The sequence below is a fragment of the Lissotriton helveticus genome, chromosome 9 (assembly GCF_964261635.1).
Source record: "Lissotriton helveticus chromosome 9, aLisHel1.1, whole genome shotgun sequence".
Taxonomy (NCBI): Eukaryota; Metazoa; Chordata; class Amphibia; order Caudata; family Salamandridae; genus Lissotriton; species Lissotriton helveticus.
The window spans coordinates 331,940,248-331,962,979 of NC_136070.1; positions in this window are offsets into that span (position 1 = coordinate 331,940,248).

Here is a 22,732-nt window from a genome sequence, read left to right on the forward strand (position 1 = left end):
ACAGCTTAAACTATAGCGATGACATTCTCGTATTTGGCAAGTCAGACGAAGAGCATGACAAAGCTCTAAGAGAAGTGTGCTCACACCTGGAGCAGTCCGGCTTGACACTGAATGAAGATGAGTGCGAGCTAGGGCGAAATGAACTGGTTTTCTTCGGTCACATCTTCTCCAGAAAAGGAATGCGGCCGGATCGGATATATGACGGTACAACGCGTACCGTCACAACGCATACCTTTACAACGCGGCCGTGACAACGCAAGTCGTTACCACGACTTGCGTTGGGGGGGCGCGGATTTCGAATAGTTTAATTTACTATTCTAACACCAGTCCCCGTGGACCCTAGGGAAGGTGTTAGGATAGTAAATTAACTATTTTTAGACCTTGAGCGCCCTCCAGCGCAAGTCGTGGTAACGACTTGCGTTGTCACAGCCGCGGTGTAAAGGTACCGCGTTGTGAAAACATCGTTGTAAACGATGTTTACCGGCCGGATCATAGCAAGGTGGAAACATTGGAAAAAGCAAAGAAGCCAACAGACTTAGCTGAAATAAGGTAATTCCTTGGTCTAGCAAGTTACTGTGCAAGGTACATCAAAGACTTTGCCACTGTAAGCGCACCACTAAGAGAGCTGACAAAGCAAGGACAAAGTTTCTTGTGGACCGACGAATGCAGCAAGGCGTTCGAAGAAATAAGAGAGGCCGTCACAGCAGTGGATCACCTAGCCTACTTCGACCCGAGACTATGCACCGAACTGACAGTAGATGCAAGCCTAGTGGGACTAGGAGCTATACTGGCACAGCATCAACCAGGGAGGGACTCCCCAAGACATATAGTGGCATATGGAAGCAAGAGCTTGTCGGAAGTTGAAAAGGGATACTCTCAACCAGAAAAAGAGAGCTTGGCAGTGGTGTGGGCCTGCGAACATTACCACATGTTCATCTATGGGAAATCATTTACAATCATAACAGACCACCAGGCACTCACAACAATCTATGGTAATCCGAACGCGAAGATACCGCCCAGAATAGAGAGATGGGGAATCAGATTAATGGACAACAACTTCAAGATCATTCACAAGCCAGGAAAAGAGCACAACCCAGCTGATTACGTGTCGCGGCACCCTCTGCCACAAGCATCACAAGCAACAACAATGGCAGAAGAATACCTCAATTTTGCATTGAAGCTCAGTACACCGACAACAATAACACTGGAAGAGCTGGAGTACGAGACAAAACGAGATCACACCATGCAGGAATCAACTAAGATCACCAAACAACAAAGATGGAGGCATGTGAACAGCAACAGTAATGTGGAAAGAGGGTAGAGAAAGAGGAACTGCTTGCCTTCAAAAAGATAAGTGAAGAACTATCAGAGTGCGGAAATGGAATAATAATGAGAGGCACTCGGATAGTAATGCCCCGGACACTGAGAAAAAGAACAGTGGAACTAGCGCATGAATCACACAGAGGAATTGTAGCAACAAAAAAAATGCTGCGGGAAAAAGTGTGGTTTCCGGGACTAGACAATATGGTGGAAGAAATGGTGACGCGTTGTCACATTTGTCAAATAACAGGACCGTCATCAAAACCAGAACCGCTGCAAATGTCCCCACTACCGAAGGCGGTGTGGACAGAGCTGGCAGCAGATTTCTATGGATCCCTGGAGACAGGAAGTTACCTGCTGGTAATCATCGATGAATACTCAAGGTTCCCAATAGTGAGACCTGTTGCATCAACATCAGCAAATGCAACACTGCCAGTGCTCGATGACGTGTTCGCAGAATGGGGCTCACCACAGACACTAAAAACGGACAATGGCCCGCTATTCTCAGGCGAAGAATTCAAGAGATTCATGGCGTATCTGGGAGTACATCACAGAAGAATAACACCGCTGTGGCCACAGGCAAATGGCATGGCAGAACGGTTCATGGGGACAATCAAGAAGGCAATACAGAGGGCAAAACTGACACAAATGTCCACTGGGCAGTCCCTATGTCAAGTACTAAGAGACTATCGCAACACCCCCCACAGCTCCACTGGGAGATGCCCTGCAGAATTGGTACTAGGGCGCGCAAGCAGAACGAGATTGCCACAGTTAAAAGAAGTGGAGAACACAGAACAAAAGGACATCGCGGCAAGAGACAAGGAACAGAAAGCGAAAATGAAAACATATGCAGACCAGAGAAGACATGCGGCCAGTACAACAATAAAAGAAGGGGACACCGTGCTAGTGAAACAGAGACGAGTAAGAAAATCGGACAGCGCCTTCTCAAAAGATCCTTTGAAGGTGACAGAAGTCAAGGGGCCAATGATCACAGCATCCGCCGGTCAATATCACATCATGCGGAACAGCTCCCATTTCAGGGAACTGAAAACTGAAGACAATGAGACACCGAAGCAGGAACGGAAAGAAGAAAATTCACAAACAGAATCACCAACTGACGTCAGAGACCAACGACCAAGAAGGGAGTGCAAGAAGACGAAAAGACTGATTGAGGAGATGTAAAGAGACAGAAGCAATGGACACACATAAGCTTGAGGGGTAGATCTCTCTCTCTCTCTCTCTCTCGCTTTCTCTGTTTTGTTCACAACAAAGGGGGAGATGTCGTGCCGTGGACACTGGCACTAGGACTCTGGGCACAGGGTGGGGGACAGGGGACACCGGACACCACATCCAGTCAGGGGAGGGAAGGAGAACACACTGGGACAGGACCTCGAGGTAGGAGGTCGCGGGATCGCCGCACTGCGAGGCTGTAACGGAACAAAGAATAAAGGTACCTGAAATATTACCACTGGGTCCTGAGTGTTTTGTATGCAGAAGAACACGACATGGACGTCACAGGTTAAGCTAACATTTTAGGGCCAGGTTTAGCAACACTTCTGCTACTTTCAAGCAATTGTAGAACGACTAAAAAAATAGAACATATATTCAATTTTTAGAAGGTGTTCTAGTATTACTTTTAAGTTGCAGAAGAAATGCTGAACTCCCAATCACTAGGGCTGCTGCAGTTGCAGTGCTAGAACCAAAATACAGATTGTTGACACTGCCATGCCATCCTACACAGCTACTGGAGTTATACAAACAATGGCTGTGGATTCTGTGTGGTGCAAATCAAGACGCACTGCAGATCTGCTAAACCTCAGATCAGCGTCACAAGAACAGAGGGCGCATCAAAGGTAAAGCTGAGATCTCCTTCCCAAAAATATACAGATTGCAACCAGAGCCATCGTGATTACCACCACTGTATCTACTCCCCCAGATAAGCAGCCAGAGACAACATCTGTTTCCAGGCCCCTCTTCACATGTCCTGGTGCAGGGTTTTATTGCTCGCATTTTGAGTGCCTGCTTTCAGCAAACCACTGTTTTATTCAGGCAGCAAAAGCCATTTGTCGGTACATAAACAAGGAGACCATAAACATTGGGCTGTAAAGTTCAGTGAAGAACTTTCCAGCATTACTTTCCCTCTGATGAACTTGTTATCATAAGGGTCCGAGAGAGTTCCAAAAACGTTATTGAAAAGAACTCTTAAAGTGACAAATGCAGCCCTGCACAAACAACTCTTTCCTTTTAATGTAATGTGATGTAGTTGACGGCTTAATTAGCTCCAGTGAGTGCACTGAAGCGATGCTCAAGACAAAGGCGGACAGTATGAAGCAGGTAAGAGTGAACATGCATGTCCGCTGACCACGTCACCACGTCACGTTTGCACTATGTAGGGTTTTACATCTGTGCTTCAAATCGGGCGGCTTTTAAGCACTTCACAGCTTTCTTTCCCAAGGGAAGCCTACGATGATGTTTCTTCGAATGCACAAAAGTTTACAGGCTCTCCTGAGTTCGATATATAGAAGGGCCACAAAAACGTGCAAGCGTACCTTACACCTCCTAAATCAATACAGAAACAAGCGCTCTGCAAAATGTAAGTTCAATTGTGTATTGTTCACCCAATGAAAAGCACTCTACAAGATTGGCACGTGCAGTTAGAGAAACGCACAATATAATTCAAGTACCAGTTCAAAAATTGAGCCACCATACAGCGCAACCAAGCTTATTACACTTAGTACAAAATTAACATTGCATTAAAAGAATAGTTTTGTTTTTGGAAACTTGGTTAAACGCACTGATCTAGTCCCTGGTATAAAACTCCAGTTCGCCAGTTACACATGATTCCTATTGCTGCTGATTTTGATTATGTGAAATATAATGGGGAGCCCAGTCATAACAGTTCCATCTATGAGTCATTCATTTCACTGTACCACAGTCTACCTCTATTGCTTAATAGGGCTCGTCCCGGCGCGATTGACAAAGCATGGCATGGTGCAAAAACGCAGCATTCATTTACAGACCATTTTTAAACCCGTGGGCGCAGCTCTAACTTACTACGTTGAATTACGCAAGCGCCCGTGGGAAGAATATTAAACAAGAGCTCATTTGTTTAAATTTGTAGTTTTATTTGTCTAACAGGTTTCCACACTTCTTCCAGGTGTGTGCAAAATTACGTTTGATCTTTGTAAAACGTGACTTTGAACTTAGAAGAGCAAAAGTTTCACCGCACATATGTCATTTAAGCCACATGTTGTTTGCAGCTGGTAGTACGATCTCTCTTGGCAGCAAAGTTTGATAGGTTTTTGACAGCAGTGAGACCGTTGTTTTCAGGGGAGCGTGGGGTTGTTAGCCAGGAGACTTTCGATATCAGACTATCAGTGGTGATTCACATATCTGGGGTTGGGGCTGATGGCACAGTTTGTATCACAGCGAAAGCCCATTTTTCGACTTTTATTAATGCATCACCAATAAAGCACTCTATCAAACCTAAGACTCAAGGTCAGTCGCTCTTTTGAATCAATGCAGTGTCCCCTTGCTGCACATAAAACGCCAAGAGATGAAACATGCTACATTATGAGCAGAACACACACACTGCACTTAAAAAACATTTTCTTTTACACAATCTTGTAATGAATCACACTGCGGAGCTGTTAATGGTCAATGATGTTTAAACAGGAAAGAGACGCACACGAAGCGGCACGCACTCTCTAGACGGCTGTTACTGCTCACGAGAGGCTGCAACAAGGCTTGATTTCTCCTTTACTATATGCATGGTCATGAAATGCTCCACGTCCTTCCTACATGCTTTGTTCCAGAGAATTACCGGCGGTATGGAGTAATTAGAAGCAAGCCCAGGTCAGTAGCAGCAGTGCAGAACTGGGAAGTGTGTATATCCCTTTAGCCAGCCGGTCCATCGTCTCCTTCACCAGGGGTGACGTCAGTCACGATCACCACGAACGAAATGGCCAATCACTGTGCATGGCTTCACATAAGCCACACAGTGATTGGCCATATAGAGTTTCAGTGCGGCAGTGCTGTGCCACCCACGTGCGGCACCCAATGATGAACAGCTAGCCCTCAGACTAGCTGCAACTGCGCGGTGTCTCTCACGCTCAGCCAATCCAGACACTGCATTACAGGGCCAGGATTGGCTAGAGCAGAGATGCGTCCCGCCCATTAGGAGACTGGAGGAACAGGGGGCTGCTGCATGATGCAAGCAACCCTCGGTCCCTCGCTCTCCTAAGGGGAAGGCAGCAGCTAGTAGTAGTGCGCATGTTCTGGCTGGTCGTAAAAATGATCATGCCCAAAACCGAACATGCGCCCTGACTACTGCGCTCACGATCTGTTGTTGCTCAATGCTTACTTGTTGTCTGTCAGTCAGAGACTCCGACACCAACATGGGCGTGGCCCAGTCAGGTACCGGTCGGAACAGCCGCGCGGCACTACTCGACTACGAGTAAAGTAAATTATACTTGAACACAACACAAACGAATGATGAATGGGCCCTGGGGCCATGGGGGCATGTGGCATTAGTGGCAGGTGGGGCAATGCCCCAGTGCCCACATGGACGCACCGCCACTGATTTACATCTAGAACGTGAATGCAATTATCGCACATTAAATTCTTTGTCAGACATGTGTCCTATAAATTCCACATCATCTCCTTGGCCACCACCATTTCTTTGGCCATCACTGGCAGAATTACCACCACCACCACTTTAGTGTGTGCTGCCTGTAACAAAAGAAGCAAAGGCAGGGCCAGTAGTTCAGGTTCATAGCTGAAAATACAAGGCAGACTTATTAGGTTTGCCAATGTTAGTTGTGTCTGCTGTTCAAATAACCCACCCATGATTGAATGCAGTGAAATTTAAAGTCACAGATTTGGGACAGAGATGTAATGGAGAACAATACAAGATTGCAGGAGGGCGGAGTCTTTTGTACAACAGATAAGTCTGTGTTTTATCTTGTACAGTTACCTCAAACTTTCCAAATAATGTGACTGGTAGTGCACAAAGCCAGCAGAGGAAAGCTGGGAAGTCTAGGAAGAAATCAAGATAAAACTAGCAGGGATAAGAACAAGCATTGACAAAGTATATCGTTTTGACCTTGCACAATATAAACATTACTGGTAAGCCCTCAGCAGGAGCATGGTGGTAAATGTTTGGAGACCATATCTAGAGTATTGTGGGCGGCAACCTCATCTGGATTATGAAGCTTAATTCTGAATATTGTGTTCAATTCCAGAGACCAATTCAACTTACAGTTTCAAGTTCTGGAAGCCACTTATGATGAATTGTGTCCAGTCCTGGAAGCCTCAACTAGAGTTTTGGTATTGAGTTCATGGAGACAGGCCAGCTCAAAGTGAGAGGGAGCAACAAAGATAGATGCAGCCAGAGCTACGGTGTGAAGGAAAGAAAGAAGGACACTAGCATTGGGCTGAGGTCATCGCCCTTTGTAAGGAACAAAGCTTTGATTGTAATCTGGCAGCCTCTGTTTGCATAGAACAGACTACCAACCCCAGTTTCAGAGGCATAGCTAGAGCTTGTGGCGCCCGGGTCTATCACTCAGATTGCCGCCCCCTGGGGGCGGGGGGATGAGAGGGGGGGGGGAGGTGCTGAGGAAAAAGGACGGTGAGCACTTGAAAGATGTCCGAGAGACACATAGTATTGCTGCTAATAGTTACCTCGATCATGCAAGTTACATGCACATACATGACACGGTCAAAGGCTCCACAGTTTTGAACACACCGGTGACTGGCAGTACAAAAGAGAACACACAGACTGCATGATCTATCTGGGGACTCAGAAAAACCACATGTGAATTCCATCAGAGAGCTGTGTGAACAATTACCCCTCAGCACAATGCAAACATGCATATACATGACACTGTTCAGGGATTAAGTTACAAGACAGGAAGGCCAAACTCCCCATCCTTAAGCATGACAAAGAAACATTATCACCAAGTAATCCGACTTGATCATCGAAACAAACATTTGATTACTTCATTGACGCACTGGAAGAAATGACACAAAGATAATCAAATATCTATAATGCCTAGCAGGAGATGGGGTCAAAGGGGCATTCAAGAAGTTCCCAAAGGAGGAAGTCGCCACATACCAGATGGCAAATGACGCACTCCCCAAGAAGTTCGATCTGAGAAGTGATAACCAATATGCACTATGAAAAGTACACTTATAGCAATGCAAGACAACAGCCAGCCCAGGACAAATGGTGCATGAATTCGCAAAGAGGATGGAGGAAACCCTTAAAGACCCACAGTGACCATCTGCAGTGTCACTGTGTCTATCTGTGGTCTTGTAGTATTAATCTACGGAGTCATGATGTCCTTGTGTGCAGCATCATGGCATGTGTTAGGGCGACCAATGGGAAGGCAGCTGGGCGCTGCTCCGGGGCCCAGCCGATTCTAAAGGAAGAGGAGACACTCCGAGACAGTGGGACCCTGCGGGCCCCAGGGGGGTCCGTCGGGTCTTTCCTTCTGTCACTGGCTACATACTAAAAAAAAAAATCTCTGAAGCGGCAGACAGCAAAGAGTTTGTGTTGCTGTAATGCATTGCGTGGCGTGAGGTAGTGTGTGCACCTGACCTGAGCAGTAAGGCTGGCTTGAATACAACGTTTATGATGTTTTAGCACTTTTAAAAATTGGGTTCAATCGCTGTTGTGTATTTTTTGGTTCAAACAATATCGAAAAACATGGCTATGAATTTTTGTGAAGCAGAAAATAAATACTTTAAATCTATTTTCCTCTTTTGGTGAAATGTCTGCTGAGTTTAATATTGCAGACTTCACCATTAAGCAAGATATAAAATGTCCTCTGACAGGTATCACTGATATATTGCTGCACCAGATAAAGTCCATGATTTTGCATTCTAACATGAATTGTAGGCCTGCCAATACAGTAAGTGTGATTTAAAAGTTCTGCAAAACACTTTTTCTCTACATGTACAACGAGGCTGCGGCACCCTTTATCCCAGCAAGACTGCTTATGGTCACTGGTTAGGTGCTGTACCTGTATGAACTGACATTCCATAATTTCAAAATATTTCATGGTGCCGTCGTGCAATCATTCTAATTAAATTAAACCACCTAATACAATATAGGTACGACGGCTCTAAATACTCTCTTCTCTCACCTCTTATGAATTATTGTCTGAGTCTGAAAAGGTACGTGCCTGGCTGCAAGACAGTATAAAGCAGGCAGGAAGAATGGTCTCCCACCGCTCGACACGACGAGAGGCGAGCGCTGGGGCGGTGAGCGTGTAACGCGTCACTTCTACCGTCGCGAGGCGAGGGCTCGCCAAAAATGTCCTTACAAGGCCATCATTGGTTGCGCCGCGCCCGCCGCGCACACTACCACTGATTGACGGCCCTGCAGGACTAGTCTGAGTCCCTGTGAGGGGGGGGAGGTCCAACAACGGTCGGAGCGACTCACGCGGCTGGACTTAGGCCGTGCTGCGGCTGCACTGATGCCCTTACGGTAATTACTGCAGGCACAGCCGCACAGTGCAAACGCGGGACTTTAAATTGCCAAAACTAAGTCCCACGTTTGTGTGCACTGCATGCAGAAGCAGCCTGCAGTTACCGTCCGAAGCTAGTGAAGCAGCCAGGTCAGGTCACTCACCTCACGTCACTGAGGCCGCCGAGGCCAAAACGGGCTTCCAGTGCCGGCCCGCGCGGCCGCCTCAAAAATGGTGCCGCCTGGGGCGGACCGCCCCCCCCCCCCGGCCCCCTCCCTAGCAACGCCACTGTCCAGTTTACACCACCGTACCCCACACCATGAATGAATAGTATTGGAACACTATTTGGCAAACCAAGGATATGTGAAGCTACCTCTTACTTTCTGCCCTATTGCTCATTTTTATGTAAAAAGAACTGATGGATGGAATGCTGAATGATGGAGCGAGGATGTGACAACATTTTTTGTGTACCCCTCGTGAAGTCAGGTTTCTTATAACTATAACATGTATTAATCGAGTGGAGTGCAGGGACGTAAAACAGGCCCCTGCAGCCCCCGCGGCACGGGGGGACCCTCACCCTCCAGGAGGCCCGTTAGCACCGCACTTCTGCTGGGGAGCTCTAGATTGAGTCCGGAGAGGGCCCCTTCACGTACCCTGCAGGGGCCCCCCTCAAGGTTCGTTACGCCACTGGTGGAGTGCAGTACTAACCAACGAAGCACACCCAGAAAAGTACATGTGGGACACTAATTTGCTTGTGTTGCAAATCATAATATATTAGTCATGTGAATTTGTCATACTAATATAGTGCAATAATGCTTTTCAAGTTAACAAAGCTATGCATGTATGCTTATTATACGTGTTCATTGTGGCAAAACGAAGGAGATTGGTAAGAAAACAATGCATTTTTATTGTTAAATGCTAGGTAACTATTAACAGGGTAAACTTAGAATGGTGGGAGGTAAACAGAAGGGCTTTACTTCGAAATCTAATGTTTAATTGTGTTTGTTTCTATAATAGTTCCCGTTATGGCCCATGCGGCCTAGTAAGAAAATGGAGGTTTTGTGAGACTCCAAGAGAGTGTAACTCTACGCATGCGCGACTGTGCTTGAGAGATGTACGAGCAGCCTGTGCCTGGGCTACTGATGTCAAGGTCAGCGTGACCCGGAAAAGCAGAATGGTGCTAAATGAGATGCTTGTGTTGAGAGCCTGAGAAAATTCAGCGAAGTATCGATATAAAGGACAGGATGAATGTGTTACAAACATGAATAATTATGACCACATGAGAATCATGGAAGTGACTTTGCAAAATTTGGACAAGGAAGAGATGAGGTGATCTTCACCAACCCTTGAATGGACCAATGAGAGATGAGTGTGGACCCTAAAGTTTCAAATTTTAGTTAGATAGTTAGTGAAAAAGGGTATAAAAGAGGCTGTTTGGAGGAGAGAAAAAACTTCTTGCTTTGAATTATTTTTCGCACCATGACATGCTGTCGGACTGATCGATTTTTGGGTGCAAAAGACTTTGAAATTTTCTTGACTTTAACTTTTGATGAGATCGGAGTCCTGATGGGAGGTAGACATCGAGGAAGATAGAGAGGCTGGTTTTGGGAACTTGTGTCATTTAATCCTGTTTTTCCTCCTCGATAAGAAGACGGTTAATATGTCTTTGAATTATCTCATTTCTGAACTATTTTGCTAATAAATGTAAGCTAATTGAATGTATTATTCCCTTTTACTTGAGTGATTAAAGAAATGTTATAACCGATTTCCTGAATAAAGAATACATTTTAATCATAAGGCTATGACAGAATAATCAAAGAAAAATAAAGTTAAATAAAATAGTGAATTAAGCAGGTCTTGTTTTCCATCAATTAACTTTTACTAGCTGACCCACCGACCAAACTAGTGGAGTGCCTTAAAATGCTGTTTTATGAAATTTAAAACCATGGTGATATCTATAAAATGCTTATGTATATAATGTATAGAATTTAACTTTTAGACGAATTAGGGTACTCCGCTATCCAGCAGCTCGTCCTCTAGGTTTCACTGATCTTGGGAGCAGTGTGAAATGTGTGAATGGGTGACTCGCGGTGCTATGGGCCCCACCGACGAGTGATGTGTGTTAGCTCTTGGGTATTCCGTGATGGTTTGGAGGGTTGTTTGAGAGCAGCGCTGGATCATGAACAATGTCAAACACTCACCCCCCAGTACAGAGATCTGTGCCTAAATCCATTGTTTTTTTGCTCAACACGCTATTCCAGTTTGGACCCAGCCATATGAGAATCAGTTTTATCCCTGCTCTCCATGGGAAGCGTATGCCCAGACGTGGGTCCTGTGCTCGATATGCCACTGGATTCGCCTGGCTGATGAGGGGTGATACCCCGAACCGGTCCCAGGATTTTTGTTTTCTAGACACTGGCTATATGCAAATCAGCTCTGACCCTGTGCCTCATGGGAACAGTCCAGTCCGAACTACCAAACCATGTCTTTCCCAGACCGGAATCAAGCATCCAAGGACCGGTTTCTGGCTATCAGCCTTCATCAGCCTGGATAGCTTGACTCCAGTGGTGTGGAGAGCCTGGGACTCACGTCTGAGCATACCCAGCCCACTCGGGGTAAAAATTGCAAAAAACACAGTTGATGGACAGAATGTAGAACAATGTCATACATTCACCCCAGTACAAGGATCTGGGCCTAAATCCATCGTTTTTTTGCACTCCACACCACCCTGGGTTAGACACTGGCTATATGCAAATCAGCTCTGACCCTGTGCCTCATGGGAACAGTCCAGTGACATTGTTCTACATTCTGTCCATCAACTGTGTTTTTTGCAATTTTCACCCCGAGTGGGCTGGGTATGCTCAGACGTGAGTCCCAGGCTCTCCACACCACTGGAGTCAAGCTATCCAGGCTGAATGAAGGCTGATAGCCAGAAACCGGTCCTTGGATGCTTGATTCCGGTCTGGGAAAGACATGGCTTGGTAGTTCGGACTGGACTGTTCCCATGAGGCACAGGGTCAGAGCTGATTTGCATATAGCCAGTGTCTAACCCAGGGTGGTGTGGAGTGCAAAAAAACGATGGATTTAGGCCCAGATCCTTGTACTGGGGTGAATGTATGACATTGTTCTACATTCTGTCCATCTACTGTGTTTTTTGCAATATCAGGGAAAACAACACAAAAGATCAGCAGGGCCAACCATAAATCATGCCTACAAATATCCAAGAAATGGGCCACACACTCACCTACCAGACCAGCCCTTCTGGCACGGCCAGATTGTGCTATAGGCTAGTCCAACCCTGCTTACAAATCAACATGGCCACGTTTCCAACCCATCTTCATTTAAAAGTACTTGCAACGGCATTTGCACCCCCTGGGAATACATCCATGGACCCCAAAGGGGGCACGCCGCACAGACTGAAGACGTATACCACAGACATGTAAAATGGGTAAAATCCTTCGACACATTAGGAACATAGCACTGCCTTGTGTTACCTTGTGTCAGGTAGGCGTTACATGGGTGGAACATTGGTGTGCTTTCCCAAGCATCCACCCATGTGTTGTTAACATAAACCCATGTGTACAAAGACTTGCAAACATGCGTTTGAGCCTTAATGCTGCGCCTTCCAGAGGCTGGCGTAACAAGGAGAAATATATATTTTCTCGTTTTTACTGGAACTTCCTCTTCACTTGTGTGCTGCTTTCGGCCGCCCACATACAAAGAGGAATACGCTTCAAAAGATAGTTTTCCTGCACAAAAACTATCCTGACCTTAATGCAAAAACCCTTGCGCCAAGGTGCAAGGGTTCCTGCGTTGGGCTACACAACACAAAGTCCACCGGTGCAGGAGAGAGCTGAACTGCGCCATATCTTTGTAAATACGGCACGGTTCTGCTCTTTCCGTTTCATGCAACACAGCGCGGCAAGTTCCCTTGCTGCGTTGCCTAAAATCTTAGTAAACCCATGCCTAAATACAACCTACTATTGCGCAGCACAAAGGCAAATATCTATTTAACAAAAATGTGTATAAAGTAGGGACAGATAATAGTACCACAAATCTATCCAATGAGGAAAAAAATTAATCACTGGTCCGAAATATTTCTGTTACAAAAATGAAAGTATTATTATTGGACAAGACAAGACAAGCTAAATAAATGGTACTCATTCCTACACATACTTACACATATAGACACATACATATCTATACACAATGACACACTGCCCCTACTGAAATCCAATTTTATTAAATACAGGTTCATTTGCCAGGGATAGTAGGGTCATTTGGGCACACCCCTATTTTTGTGCAAAAAGGTCAATAGGCCGAGTAGATGAGGCCGGCGGAGTTTCTTATTTCTCTTCGATATAGTTGAACCTACTACTGACCATGAACACATATTTTTATATGTTCCTCTAATTACGCTTCCCTAACCAAACTGTAACAATGATTGCACGAGGCATTAAATTCTACAAAAAGCGAGGGCCTGTGTTTTTAATGAATACGTTAGGACACATATGTTACAAACAGGTGTCCGTAAACAAAAAATTGGAAAGGGGCTTTGCACGTTCATGTGGGGGTTAACGCTGGGCTCAGAGAGCTGGCAGAAGGCGGCAAACAATGAAGCCTTCACGTGAACAGATGGCGGCGGAGTCAGTTGAAAATTACAAAATAAATCAGGAACGGACTCACCCGCTGTGTGTGGGAAATCAGAGGGAGGTGAGCGTTGAGTCGTCGCCGCCGGATCCAGGAGCCTCGCGCCACTTGGACCAACAGCAACCTTACCCTGCGCTGGCGCGTCGCACGCCACGCGCTATCTGTGAGGGAATCAAGAGGGAAATAAACTGTGTACAGCGACGCAACAGCGCAGATATTCGTAGAGCTTAGGTTGAATAGGGCGGGAGGCCACGAAGGCGTTGTAGTAGAGGCTTGCGTTTCGCCCCTGAAGGTGGAAGGAGTATTGAAGATGATGTACACGAGAAAAAAAGAGGCAACTAAATATTGGGAGCCAAGCAAACAACACACAAAAATGCTTTTATAGTTGACAAAATGTTGCTTTGTTACAGAGACATGATAAATCTGACAAGTTTTCCATTTTCGCAACCATACACAGTATTATGTCCATAATTGCAAAATTCATAAATTAACCCATCCCCTGTCTGGCTCTGACCTTCCTGCCCCGAAAAAATGTTTTGGGCAACTTTTGGGGTTTTGGAAATTTCTGGGTCTGCCCGTCAGTACCAAGACTACCCACTTCCATTTTAACGGCCTATGGCTTCTGCTAGTGAGCCTGACTTAATTTGACCCAGGTCTTCCGATCTCCATCTTACTTCACTAAAACTTTTGTGCTTTTATCGCTTCCACTGCACTGCTGCAACAAATTAAAAAAAACATTCTCACCCCTTCCCCCCATTATTTTGCCATCATAACCCGTACTACGTAAACACACCTCTTTATTTTTTTATTATAAAACTCTTAATTTATTCTCAAATGATGTTTTACACAGTGCATATCACTATTACAGAATAAGGGAGGCACTGTACACCTTTCAGTACCGAGGCCCCTGGATCAAATCGCGGAACATTCCATGTGTAAAAATACATTCAAAGGAAGGTGGAACTATTGAAATGGTCCCATCATGGTCGCTAGGTAGTTTTTACAGGGGCCCATCTAAGGGGATCTTAGCCCTGTAAATTGGTTTCTCCATTTGAGAGCATCTGTCCATTCCTCACAGCCATTCTGTCCTTGGCGGGCTAATACTGCTGCACAGCATTTAATGATGTCCCTCTTACCAAGGAAAGTACCCACTACCGCTGGGGCCTGCTCACATCATGAACCCTCAAGACCCGTTACTCCCAGAAGCAATTGTGTCTGCAAGAGATCAATGAGTCACCTTCACACTAGAGATAATGTTTCCACAACGCTTTTCTGGTATTTCTGGATTATTATTGGACAGTTCCAGACCACGTGGAGGAAATCAGATGGCCCTCCGTGGCTTCTAGAACATTCAGGATAGGGGGTCCTGTTCATCTTCCAGAGTCGTTCAAGGGTAAAGTAAATTCTTTGCAGGTAGCTGAGCTGGATTAAGCACAGTGTGGATGAGATGATCAGCTTCTAGGGGTTATCAAAGGAACCCTCTAGTCCTCCTCCAGTGGACCGAGATCTCCCTCACATCTATACCTTGAAACTGAAAAATGGTCTGGGGTGCCAGAAATTAGTGTTCAATACACTCTTGAGATCCTTCCTCAATCATTCAATTTACAAATTTGGGATCTAGTGGATTAAACTCATGGAGGGTCGATGCATATATCTGACAAATCTCGAGATCATGTATCAGTTGTATCTATTAAACTGGGATTAGTTAGGTTAAAATTCTTCTTGCAACATCATGAATGACGTCATTTGGTTCCCTTCTCACACGTCTGATTGTGACAGCTGTTTTCTTGCCATAGTGGAGTTTCCTGTGTGAGTCGTAGGGATCAGAGAGTTGTAAGGAAGTAGTCACAGTATATCTGTGCTTTTGAAAAGGTCACACTCAAAGTAAAAGGTTGGGTCACACTTTTCTCTGAAGAGCCAATCATTCACAATGACCTGTTGGGGTGCCCCTTAGTAAAGCTGTATTTACCTGCCCATGAGAAGCTGCATGCACATGGCCTTACCTGGTCAAACAACTGCTGAAGGATCTCATACAGGTAGTTTTGAAGAATGTAGAGAATTTTGGGCAGTAGGATAATCTTGTATTGGTGTTTTGCCAAGAATAGTGATTGGTAGTCTGTTCCAGTCCTGTATGTCTCTGTTCATCAGCTGTTCCAGAGGTGCCATACTAAGCATCTAGCAACATCATGTCTCAAAGGTGATGTGGATACTGAGGTATTTAAAGTTGTTAGTATGAGTGCATAGCTTGGTTTGCCAGCTGGTCACTGCATATGGCCTGCAGACCAGATATATGTTGGATTTACCCCAAATGACGTCCAGTCTAGAGGCTTCTCTATCAGTGCTTGATTTATAAAATAATAAGTGCCAGGGCCCTGGCCAGGAGGCCACTGTAACTTGGACCACCCATTGCCCATGTCATCGCTGCCAATGACGGTACCAAAACAACTCTCTTGCCTGCAAGTGTAACAGTTTTTATTATTTGAGGTCCCCAAAACTAAAGGCATGGCTGGGGAGGCAGGTATTCGTAGTTGTTAACATATATTGAATCCATAAACAACCTTTGTTCTGCTCATCTCTAAATTAGATGTGCAGTGCCACCATGTGGCAGACCGTCATACGTGTCCTGTTGACAAGTAAGTGCCTTGCAGAGCACCAGAAACCTCTGGCTCAAATTATGCACTGTTCTCTATAAAGGTCTAGAATTTCCACCAGTCTCGGCCCTGTCCATTGTGGATAATGTATGAAGAGGAGCACATCATCCGCTTACAGTGATGCATGGTCTTCAGTGCCCCATCGGACTGCAAACCTGTCTGCTATGGGTAGGATATCGCTAGCAAAAGTGGTAATGTTGCGGAGATTATTTTGGAAACTTTCCAATCCAACTACATAGGTCTTTCTTAGTTTAGCTCGATGCACTGCTATCAAATTTGAAATGGAAAATGGACAGGCATAGGGGTGCACTGCCTAAACTAAAGGTACCGATGACTGAAGGGGGCCTGGGAGCGCATGACCTTAAATTAGATTATTTAGTAGCCCAGCTACAATTGATGGCCAGATGGTTAGCTTGTGCAAACATGCAAGAGATGAGAATCCCTGATGACAACCTTGCCAATGCCATTTGTACATACCTTTATAGGGAGAGTAATCAGCAAGCTACAAGAAGCTCCAATTGCTGAGGATAGCTCTAGAAGGCTAGGCGAGAAACAAACAGAGATTCAGACAGGCTCAGGTGCAAGCACCACTAGAACCACTGACAGGGTAGCATGGACGGCGAAGGGACTGCTAAAGGTAGCGGACTGTTTAACAGCAGGTAAATTAAAAACTATGGAAGACTAGACACCGATGAGTTCCTGGCGGGACAGTTTTTAATTTATGAAGCTGTTAAAGGATCTACCCAACAGCAGGGGGGTAACAAAACTGTTGAATACGAAAAAAACAAACCTTTACAGTTCTTATTTGCCGTGTCGATAGATGAAGGATGGCGAGTTAGGTGTATTCGACCCTCTGTAAGATGACCTTTCTCACATGCCTTAGAGGCTAACCGGGGAAAAGAAATAACCAACCTGGTTGGCAGAAATCATTAGCATATGCTCACAAAGTTTCTAAAAATGTAATTTTAAATATACCCAATCTAATTATTGTCACGGACATACATAACCCCAAGTTAAGCGAATAAAACTTACAACACCACATTGGCCAATGGCCCTACATGTGGAATGAACAATGCTTGGTGTTATTACATGATGTGGAATTGTCTGGAAGTGGCTTAGTTCTGGAGAATTTAGAACACTTCCATGTGTGTCTGGCACCCCTCCCAGCATACATTGCTTGGGTCAAGAGCAGAACAATATACAGACCGACAGATGCGCTATATGTTACAAGTTTGGATAATTGTTTAGTAGCATAATGCTTGATTTATCGTATTGGATGCATTGAGGAGCATTGTAAAGGGTAATGAGACATTGTGGCCTATACATGCAAATGTAACTGTGACGTTACATACAAGATTCACAAATTCCTTTTTCATTATGAAAAACACTAATAACAATATTTTAAACAATTCTTTAGCAAACTAAGAATTTGTTCCAAAAGGCATGTCATTGATTATTACACATATTCGAGTAAAAATAAAATGAACTTGTGCATACATTCAGACAGGTGGCATGTGATAAGATGTGAAGATCGCTTTTATTTTTATGGGTTTTATTTTAGGCACACAGCCCGCCACTGCGGGAGGAAGAGTGCCACGCATGTGTTTTGTCTAGATTAGAACAACGCAGTTGTAAGTAATACTCGGGCATGTAATTTATGAGTTTGGAAGAGGGAGCAGGGATACCATCTATAGCTCGGATTTTGAAATTTTATATATATCTGAAAAATATAACAGAGGTAAAGTGGCATTGTAGTTAGGTGTTAATATGTAAAAACAAAAAAAACATGGAAATTCGCCTGTTATAGTTTAGGCAATTTACTATAACTTTATAACTTGTGATACGCCCTCCACCCCGTCATGCACCGCTTATGACCTCACATATTACCTTGGGGACCTGGTACCAGATAGTAATTTGAACAATATTGTTCTTTAAATCTGATGAGTGATGACATCAATGATGTCATGTAACATGTCATAGATGATGTAATGTATGAGTTCATTAGCAGTGCATGATGACTAAACTATAACTGTCGTCTTACTGTGGTGCTTGTTTTTTTAACTCAGAGTGTAACATTTGCATGAAGATAGGGTGAAGCAAACTCGGAGTCACACATTTGTACACCACTGTACTCAACTAGATACAAAAAACACAAACAAATATCAAGACACATACACTGCAAGGGAATAATAAAACTGAAACCATATCCATATTTAAAAACAGTCATAAAGCAAAACAGGGAATTGGAATAAATAGATCATATATTGTAAATCACACTGATAGCCATACAATGACAAACACACATTACAGACCACTAACATATACACACTCATATTTCCAGATGCACACACATAGACTTACAGGCATAGGCAAAGCAGAACAAGCATTTAACTGCTATTTAAATATCTCACACATACAGTAAAATAAGCTAAATTTGACAATAACACTAAGATCTGTGTAGGATCACTCAGGGCTAGATGTATCATTATTTCAAATAGCAATTACCTAATTGCGATTCTCTGTGAATCGCAATTAGGTAATCACTATTAGAATGTATGAAACTCCATGAGTTTAGTTTAGCGTTTCCTAATGGGTTGCAAATCGAAATACCTTATTAATATTAATGAGGCATGTCACAATTTGCAACTCATTAGGAACGCTAAAATCAGAGGGATGGTGGCCTGCTGGGGTCAGAAGACCACTCTGTCTGTGACTACTTTTAAATGAATAGGAAAACATGTTGCGTTTAAAAAAGGAACATTTCATTTAATTTTTAACTGCTTCAGCGCTACCGCGTTTACCTGCTGTGCGCTGAGAAAGGAGTAAATGGCTTGTTTGTGACAAAGCCAGCTCGTCATGAGCGCAGGGCAGGTAACGCCCATGACGAGCTGGCTTTGTCATTAGCGTCGAAGTGGTTAATGCCCAGGCAGGGGTCCGTGGGACTACTACATGCTCTTAAAAAACATTTTAATGAACATTTACAAAGGGGAAAGTGTCCCTTGGGGACGCCTTCCTGTTAGTGAATGGGTTACCACCTATTTAAAGTAGGTGATAAAATGTGAATGTTTTGCAAACGTATTTAGGTCACAAAACATTCCTACATGCTGCTGTGATTTGTTATTAGGAAGGTATGCCCTAAACATGCCCCTTCCTAACACCGAATCGGTATTTATTTGCAATTCCAAATTGCGATTCGGTAACATGCTCACGAATTGCAAACTGGAATTTATACATACAAAAATGGATTTTACCGGTCACAAACGACCTGACTCTGCGAATCGGGCCATTTGCAACTGGTAAAATGCATGATACATACAGCCCTTGGTAAGATAAACAGAGAGTACAAGTGTTCAAAAATGTAACAAAAATAAGACCACCCAAATTAAAACGCCGAATTGTTAGGTTGATGGTTGGGATGCATCAACACAAACGTGACGGCTATCCTGTTTGCTGTATTTTAAGTACATCATATACCATGGTGTTAAGAAGAAGCTCCACAAGGATAGAGGTGAGAAGAAGAAGTTTATTGTCAACTGGATTCTTCTGTGCCAACCACTCGAGTGAGCTCACGAACATTCTACAGTGAGCTTCACTCCAACATTCTAAGGTGGGAGAACCCAAGCAGAGGGGAAGGTGGGGACAGGCTGCAAGAGGAGCGTACCAAGTTACAACACACCTCCCTATGTAACGGTAGAGAGAGAATGATTGAAGGGGCGGGCAGAAAGGAGGAAGGGAAAAGAGAGAAACAACAAAAGCAAAATATGGTCAGGTTACCTTGCAAGAAACAACCAATGAATTGCATTCAGGAAAAACAAGTACAATAGTTACATAATGAAATCAACAGGCATGGATGCATCTAGGGGAAACAGCAGTACAAACATCTAATATAAAATATAGACTTTACATACTGTAGTCAGATTGCCACGCTGGACACCTACGTTGACGTGCAACTCTTCCCTTAGTGGGATCCCCCGACACATCTCTAGATTCATCGTTGCTGGGAAATTCAGAAACATGAACATTAGTGCAACGAGCTAGTCTATCCATGCTCCACAAATTACCATCCTCTAACAGAACCGAGTTATTGTGTAACTTTCTGATTCTTAAGGGTCTTGAGAAAACAGAAAACTTGGACTTTAAGAGAGTGGGTTTTTTGACTACCACCCAATCCCCCACCTTCCATTCTCTGTCAGTTGTACCCCATTTTGTGTCATAACTGTTTTTATACTGGACTTGATTTTCTTTTACTTTCTCTGAAACAGTGTCCCTGTCTACCCACACAGGTGACCCTCCATTCAACCAATTAGGAGTAAGTTTTGAACCTGGGTTTCTTCCTTTAAGAGAAGTAAATGGGGAGACTCCTGACACAGAATTTGGAGTGATGTGATATGACCACAACATTTTCCTTAAGCTGTCTACAACTGATTCTTTGGTGGACATGGCAAGTTGAATAGATTCCTTAAGCATTCTATTAGCCCTTTCCACTAATCCATTGGATTTGGGGGAATACAGTGGAGATTTTGTGTGAGTAATAGCTAAACTGTTAAGGAAATCCCTCATTTCATCAGAAGTGAATTGCAATCCCATTGTCCGTTATCAATTCACTGGGTATGCCTTCCTTCGGAAATGTATCTTTTAGAAATTCGATGAGATAGATTGTAGATATGGAAGGAACAAACTTAGTCATTATCCAATGAGAATGATAATCAATCAAAACGAACATGAATCTTTGTGATTGGCTTAATAAGTTGAAAGGACCAATAATGTCCATCCCCAGTTTTTCCCACCGTTTTGTGGGAACAGTGACAGGAATGAGAGGAGCTTTTGGGACATTCTTAGATTTATCGCTGGCCGCACATTCAAAACATTCTTTTACACTCTCTTCAATAAGTGTGTCCATTTTAGGAAACCAATAGCTTTGTCGAATTTTGCTTTTGGTTAAGCTTCATCCTGGGTGACCTTCATGTCCAATTTGTATAGTGCGATCTCTCATACCAATCGGGGGAATTATTTTGTTACATCTCCATACCAAGTCTTCAATTATGGACAACTCGTCTTTCACGCTCCAAAATTCCTGAAGATCCTCTGGCACATCCTTACTTTCCTCTGGCCATCCATTCGAAATAATTTGTTTCAATTTGCACATCAACTCATCTTCCTGAAGAGATTTCTCCCACTCGTGTTTCATAATGGCTAGGATGTCAATTGCCAGGATGGTTTCCTCCTCTTTGTTTCCTTCTGGTTCGTTTTCTAAAAGCGGCATACGCGAAAGGCATTCCGCAACAGAATTATTTTTTGAGCCTGGGACATGCACAATGGAATAGTTGAACCCTTGCAGACCTAAAACCCACTTGGAGATGCGTGGAGTCGTATTTTCTAAAAGTTTGGTAGCAAATAACGGAATTAATGGTTTGTGATCCGTTCTCAAGCAGAACAGGATTCCCCACAGAAAGTACTTGAAGTGGTGAATAGCCCAGTAACACGCAAGTGCTTCTTTTTCAATCGTGGAGTAATTAACTTCAGCAGACTTCAAAGTTCTTGAAGCGAAGGCTATCACTCTTTCTTCACCGTTTACCACTTGAGTCAATGAGGCACCCAGGCCTTTATTACTTGCATCAGTAGAGAGAGTGGTTTTAGCATTTGGATCAAAAGTGTGCAAAATTGGAGCTTCAGAAATCGCTTCCTTGATGTGTTGGAATGTTTGTTGATGTTCTAAACGCCATTCGAATTTAGTTCCCTGTTTGAGTAGTTCTCTGAGAGGTAGTACCTGATCTGCAAAGTTCTTCACAAATTTCGACATATACTCAACCAGGCCTAAAAATGATTAAAGCTCATCTTTATTTGATGGAGCAGGTGCGAGTTTAACAGCGTCCATCAAGCTGGCCTTGGGTTTGATGCCTTCACTCGAAATCGTGTGCCCCAGATATACCACTGACTCCACCCCAATCTTGCATTTGTCTTTCTGAGTCGTGACTCCAGCTTTGCTTAATTTAGACAATACTTCCTCCAAGATCTTGTTGTGCTCACTTTCAGATGCTCCATAGAGTAAGATATCGTCTTGGAAGCAGACTACTTTATCAAGACCATGCAGGATGTTTTGCATAATACGATGAAAGACAGCGGCCGCAGATGCGAGCCCAAAAGGTAATCTTGAGAATTGGTAAGCACCGAAAGGGGTTAAAAAAGACGTAAGGTGCTTAGATTCTGGATGGAGGACGACCTGGTGGTAAGCCGAGGACAGATCTAAAACTGAGAAAAACGTAGCACCTTGAATGGCCATCAACATCTCGTTAATGTTGGGGAGAGGGTGTCTATCCACCCAGATGTTAGCATTCAAATCCCTGAGGTCCACACAGAGGCAGATCCCCTTCCCCCCACCTTTAGCTGCTACAACAATGGGGCCAACCACTCAGAGCTTTCAATACGCTCTATTATCCTGTTCTCTTCAAGTCTGTTCAACTCATTTTGTAGGGGTTCTCTTAAAAGCAAAGGAATAGACCTGGCTCTGTGTACAACAGACTTTACGTTTGACTTTAGTTTGATTTTGTGGAGGAACCCTTTAAGCTGCCCCAATTTATCTGTAAATACCTCTGGAAATCTTTCAAACACTTCCTTTCCGACTGTAGGCCTGTCAATAAG